This window comes from Myotis brandtii, unplaced genomic scaffold (assembly GCF_000412655.1).
Source record: "Myotis brandtii unplaced genomic scaffold, ASM41265v1 scaffold456, whole genome shotgun sequence".
NCBI lineage: Eukaryota > Metazoa > Chordata > Mammalia > Chiroptera > Vespertilionidae > Myotis > Myotis brandtii.
Genome location: NW_005367431.1, coordinates 5,289,865 through 5,296,762, shown reverse-complemented (window position 1 = coordinate 5,296,762; position 6,898 = coordinate 5,289,865). Strand labels below are relative to the sequence as shown.

The window sequence follows — 6,898 nt, the reverse complement described above, 5'->3', positions numbered from 1 at the left end:
CGGGGGGCAACCGGGGGGGGGGGGGGGGGGCTGTGAGGGGCGACCAGGCCAGCAGGGGCGGCAGTAAAAAGCGACCAGGCCGGTGGGGGGGGGCAGTTAGGGGCGACCAGGACAGCAGGGGGGGCAGTTAGGGGCGATCAGGCCAGCAGGCAGGCGAGTGGTTAGGAGCCAGCAGTCCAGGATTGTGAGAGGGATGTCCCAGATTGGAGAGGATGCAGGCTGTGCTGAGGGGTCGCCCCCAAGCCCCGTGCACAAATTTCATGCACCGGGCCTCTAGTATGGAATAAGCTCTCAGATCTGGGGTCTTGAGGGGTGTACAGGAATGGCCTTTGGAAGGCACAAAAAAGCAGGGAACAGAGGGAACTCTTCTTGGTGGCCGAAGTGGCCATAAGAGTCGTACAAAAGTTTAGTTGAGCCAAAAAGACTAATGAACTCTTTGCTGGTACTTGAATATCCTAAAAAGTCCCCAAGACATCACCCCTCTTTGACAATGACAGCACTAAGGCCCATAGGGAGGTAAGCACATCTCTGGTGAGTGACAACATCAGGATGGAAATTTGTGAGTGCTGTCTTTCCTTCCAGCATGCTTATGCTACACTATGTCTGCTTCCAGTCACTTGAATGTTCTAACTATTTGCATTTGTTCAATGATGTCACAAGAGTGTCAAGCCGGAGAGAGATTACAGAGCATATAGAAAGTGTTCTGATAGACAGTGGACTGGAAAGAGAATGAGCTTTGGAGTCAGAGGTACGTTTGAATCCTCATCTCAACCACTTTCTGGCTATGGCTATGAATCTCGTGTTCCTTAGTTTCCCTGAGCCTCAACTTTCTCACCTAAAGATAAGGATAATGATTTCTACCTCATGGAATTTCATAAGGATTAAATGTAGCAACGTATGTAGTGTCTTGCGCATGGTAGGTGATCAATAAATAGATTGTATTAACGTTATCAAACTCATTTCATGTCCACTAGAGTTAATCAGTAAAAGAGTACTTTGCTCAGTATCAAATATTAATATAGTTTCATCTCTTTTGGTAGACACCCAAGACCAGGAAACAATGGGTATTAAGAAAATAAAATGTAAAAAACCCCCACAAACATTAAATATTTACAAAATTGAAGAGAATAATCAAGGATGTTATGTATCAGAGGTTCTCAACCTGTGGGTCGCAACCCCTTTGGGGGTCGAACGACCCTTTCACAGGGGTCACCTAAGACCATCGGAAAACACATATATAATTACATATTGTTTACAGTAGCAAAATTACAGTTATGAAGTAGCAACAAAAATAATTTTATGGTTGGGGGTCACCACAACCTGAGGAACTGTATTAAAGGGTCGCGGCATTAGGAAGGTTGAGAACCACGGCTATATATGGATGTCCAAGTCGTGCACCACCCAACATGAGGGTATCGTTTACACAGACTACAATGCGAATGGCGCCCTCTGGGTTTGCTCTTTGTACAACCCAAATAGTCATATGTGGTAGCCCTGAGGATAACATATGATTAATAGTCTTCAATGCATAATCAGATGTTTAGTAACAAGAACAGAAAACAGTTAAAGATGTCTTCAGATTTTACGACGGGAAGCGCCCCTGGAGATTATGTAGTTTAAACTTGCTCATTTTTCAGATGAGGAGCTTGAGATCCAAAGAGGGAAAGGGACATACTTCATCCAGCGCAGAACTGGGACAAGCACCATGTTGCTAGGTTCTTTGCTAATTGCCTTTTGTGCTCATGAACAATTATCTTTGTTGGTAGGAGTTGGCATTCTGAACCATATCTTAAAACCTCCATAGGAAGGAAGATTTATAGGTGCTTGGCTTCTTCTTATCCTGGTCAGGAACAGACTCAGAATGGCTAAGCAAAATTTGTTTAGTTCTGGGTCTTTGCACTTCAGTATCCTACAAGTTTTCTCTCAGGGCAAGCAATTCCTGTTGAGCAACATGCCTTTGAACGCATTTTGTTTGCTTCTGTCTTTGACTTGATATTAGCTGGCTAGCTGGGAGGTTTCCTAATACCATCAGACAGGTTGCTAGGCAGTAATCTGAGAACAGTGTCTCTAGAGGCCGACTGAACTCCTTTAAAGTTTGCTAGGGAGAATTGACAAACTTCAAAGTATAATTCAGAAGCAAATAGGCAGAGACATAGTGGGGCCTATGGGAGGCTACAGGAAGCTGATATTGGGCATTAAGTGCTTTGGGTTTCAAATTAATAGCCAGCTATGCATTGCCAATTCATTTTCCCTGTCTTCCATAGTCAGGTATCAGCCAGTAAGTGGATATGTGGGAGGCTATATGCCACTAGGGGGGGCGGGGGGAGGGGGCAGGTAGGGTAGCTGGTCTCTGTCAGTGGCATAGACTAGAGGAGTTCAGATAGTGGAAAGAGTCCTGAGGTCCGGTGCCTTTGGGAGAGGGCTGTGTGGAGGAATTGAAACTGAGCCATGCCCTGAAAATTGGGCAGGCTTGGAGGAGAGGAGGCAGAAAAGAAAAAGAAATAAAGAATGCATGTTGGGTGGGGGAATGATAAGCTCAAAAGCTTGGGGGGACAATGTACGAGTTATGTTTGGGAAATAAAATATGGAGCCAGCTAGTTAGAGTCGTGGGAAGTTATAAAAGGAAGTTAGGTCTAGCTTGGAGGTCCTTATACTCCAAGCAATGGGGTTTTGACTTTACTCTGAAGATAATGAAGAGCTATGAAATGTTTATAAACAAGAACAATATAAGATGAAGGCAGTATGGCTAACTAACTTCAATTTAGTCTCTGAGGTATAAAATATTTAGATGGAATTGTGATTGGGCTAAAAGAGGGTTTAACATCACCCAGAGGTGAATATATAGATGGATTTCATATTTCACTTTTTTTCAGGGGGGCACGGAGAGGAGTGAGTCCTAGTGGGAAGGATTACTGCATGTTCTGAGGAAGGAAAGCATGAAGTTGTTATAATGGTTGTATGAAAGTTAAATATAGTTAGCAGAGTGAGAAAGGATGCTGAATAACCAAAGAGGTAGACTGTCCTAGTCATGTGCCTATTGATATCAGCCCTTATCTGCCCTTAAGTGCTAGGCTAAGGCTCAAATTGTATTTTCCAGGCTCTCATACTAGCTGGTTTCTGCATAGGTTTTGTCAATGAAAGACAGTAGAACAGCGGTCTTTCATTTTCATGTATCGGAAAATACATATATAATTACATATTGTTTTTGTGATTAATCACTATGTTTTAATTATGTTCAATTTGTAACAATGAAATTGGGGGTCACCACAACATGAGGAACTGTATTAAAGGGTAGCGGCATTAGGAAGGTTGAGAACCACTGCAGTAGAAGGTGGAGAGAGTAAACTCCCTTCCTGCCTCTGGATTTTGAAGGCATCTTCTGCAGCAGTGCTAGGAGCAAGCAGCGATGACAGCATTGGTGGTGGTGACAGCATTGGCTCTAGTGACAATGACAACAATGGGTATGGATAGTGACTTCAGGGACAGAAGCAATGACCTGCCAAGTGCAGGCTCCTGGGTTCCTGCTCAGACAACTGGGCTCCAATGGCCAACAAGAGCCTTAGGGACTCCGTGCCTCTGAGCTTTGTGGAACATTTTTGCTCCTTTAGCCCAGGGTGGGATGGTTTCCTGAAGTTCATCATCTTTGAGTAGTCTCCCTTCCCCTCCTCTCCTTTGCTCCTCCTGTTCAGCAACATCCCGTGGCAGGGAAAGGACTCAGGACCTGCACTTCTAATACTCTGGTAGCCAGTTCCTTTATTATTTTTTATATCCTATCTAATAAAGAGTTAATATGCAAATTGACCATCACTCCAACACACGAGATGGCTGTCCCCATGTGGACACAAGATGGACAGCAGGGGAGGGCAGTTGGGGGCGATCAGGCCTGCAGGGGAGGGCAGTAGGGAAATGACCAAGCCTGCAGAGGGCAGTTAGGAGGGGTGACCAGGCTGGCAGAGGAGGACAGTTGGGGGTGACCAGGCCTGCAGGGGAGGGCAATTAGGGGTGACCAGCCCTGCAGGGGAGGGCAGTTAGGGGCAATCTGGCTGGCAGGGGAGCAGTTAGGCGTCGATCAGGCTGGCAGGGGAGTGGTTGGGGGTGATCAGGCTGGCAGGCAGAAGTGGTTAGGAGCAATCAGGCAGGCAGGAGAGCGGTTGGGAGCCAGTAGTCCTGGATTGTGAGAGGGATCCCAGATTGGAGTGGGTGTAGGCTGGGCTGAAGGACACACACACACACACACACACACACACACACACATATACACACACCATGCACGAATATCGTGCACCAGGCTTCTAGTTTGAAATAACTATAGACTGGGGAGGACCTGCTCCTTCAGGATTTCAGTTGCAACCTCTTGGCCAAGTCCTCTGCCCTCTTCTTTGGGAACACCTTCATCATGTTCACCATCCCCATCTGGTTACACTGGCGAATATGGCATCTGGATCTTATCCAGTCTGCTGTTATGTAGAGCGTGATGACCGTTGTAAGCACTCATTGGGTAGCCTTTGCCTACAAAAATGTGAAATCTGTTCTCAAGCACAAAGTAGCACAGAAGAGGAAAGATGCTGTTTCCAAGGAAGTGACTCGAAAACTTTCTGAAGCTGATAATAGAAAGATGTCTCAGAAGGAAAAAGAAGAAAGAATCATGTGGAAGAAGAAGGAAGTTGCTGATTATGAAGCTACAACATTTTCCATCTTCTATAACAGCACCCTGTTCATGGTCTTGGTCATTGTTGCATCCTTCTTTATATTGGAGAACTTCAACCCCATAGTGAACTATATTCTGTCCATAAGTGCTTCCTCAGGTCTCATCGACCTCCTGTCCACTGGCTCCAAATAGACTATGTCAGCGTCACCCTGGGCTTTGTATCTATGGGTGGTCTGTAGTGTAAGGAAAAGAAGCCGGGTGGTCAGGGTGGGAAACACATAAGATGTTTTTACAGTCTGGAGTTTGAGGGTTTGAAAGACCCAACAGAATGTAATTCAGTATCTGTTTCTTGGCTCTTTTTTGACAGGCTGTTGAAATTACATGAATTGGAAGGGAAACTCAGAGTACCAGGGCATTTATTAAAAGGCAAATGTGTCTGGCAATGTGCTATAATTACAAGAGGAGAAAACAACTTGTTTCCTTGATCTGTCAGAGGTCACAGTAACCTGGACTGAACTGTTAGCATTTGTTAGAGTAGCAAGAAGTTAATAGCTGGTTTGTGTGTTCCAAGCACAATATTACAGCTTTTTTGGAATTATAAATATCAGAATGAATCCTCTTTCCTCCCCTTCCCCCTGTGGGGGTTGGGGGGTGGGATTGAACTGCATGTTTACACATCTCTGAACCTGTGATTTGAAAGAACTCAAAGTTAAAAACATTGTTTCTCAAAAAAAAAAAAAAGAAAGAAAGAAAGAAAGGAGAGAAAAAAAAAGAAAAGAAAGAAAGGAAGGAAGAAAGAAAGAAGAAATACCTAGACTTGTTTTCTTTTCCTTGATTAGGTCCTGATTAATATAGTACCTAGGCCTGACCAGCTTGGCTCATTGGTTGAGCCTTGACCTATGAACCAGGAGGTCAGGGCACATGCCCCGGTTGTGGGCTGGATCCCCAGTGTGGGGTGTGCAGGAGGCAGCTGATCAATGATTCTTTATCATCATTGATGTTTCTATCTCTCTCCCTCTCTCTTCCTCCCTGAAATCAATACAAAATATATTTTAAAAAAATATAGAACCTAGTATACTTGCCTCTCTTGGCTTCTAGGAAGGATAACATTGAACATTCCTCACACTCTACTGGACATTCCTTCTCAGTCTCCCTTGCTGGCTGGTTCCCCCTCTTCAACTTGACTCTTGAAATTGGGGTGCCCCAGTGTAAGGGGCAGAAATAGAATATTGGGGACTAGCTATTAGTTATAAGAAATATTAATCTTGCTCTGTTAACAATGATTGTTTTGTTCTGATTAAAGAAAGCACACTCTAACCTGGCTGGGAGTTGTACATCCTTGCCCCCGGGACCTGGGAGTCAACCTTGGAATGTGGTCCATTCTCATCTGAGAACTGCCTATTATCATGGAAAGATTAATGACCTTGTTGCCCAAACAATGGAGTCCTGTCCCAGCCCACATTGCCTGTAATCTCTAACCATTAAACCCATTCTTATTCCTTTTGCCTACTTCCCCATGTAATCTTTGCCCTACCTGATATAAGCAGCTAGTTTATAGGGGGTTGAAGAGCAGATTTTTGTGGATGACCTGCTCCTCTCCCATACTGCCAGCATCTATATACATAATCCTATCTAATAAAGATGGAATATGCAAATTGACTGTCACACAATCGCAAAGATGGCGGTGCCCATAGCCACAAGATGGCGGCGCCCAATCCCCTTAGCCCGCCAGAGTCCCACAGTCCTTTCAACCCAGCCAGGAGGAAAGGGGAGGTGGCAGGCGCATGGTGCGGCCGGACCTGCCCTCAGCCCCCCAGCCACCCAGGGCTGGCCCAAGGCACAGGCAAGCCTCAGATTGTGGTGAGGTGGCAGGCGCATGGTGCGGCCGGACCTGCCCTCAGCCCCCCAGCCACCCAGGGCTGGCCCAAGGCGCAGGCAAGCCTCAGATTGTGGTTGCCCAGCCGCCCAGGGCTGCCTGAGGCTCAGGTAATCAGGGCTGGCTGAGGCTTGCGCTGCCAGCAGTGGCAGCAGCAGAGGTATGATGGGGGCGTCGCCTTCCCCTGATGGCCGGGTCGCCTTCCGCCCCTGAGGGCTCCCGGACTGTGAGCAGGCTGGACTGAGGGACCCTCCCTCCAGTGCATGAATTTTCATGCACTGGGCCTCTAGTCTATCTATCTATCTATCTATCTATCTATCTATCTATCTATTTATCTATATAAAAGGCTAATATGCAAAGTGTCCCCTCGGGAG

General features: G+C 46.1%; 1 pseudogene; it reads left to right on the top strand.

Annotated features, from left to right (window-relative positions):
* The first annotated feature begins 3,406 nt into the window (after positions 1-3,406).
* Positions 3,407-5,197, top strand: LOC102249450 (annotated as a pseudogene).
* Positions 5,198-6,898: the final 1,701 nt, after the last annotated feature.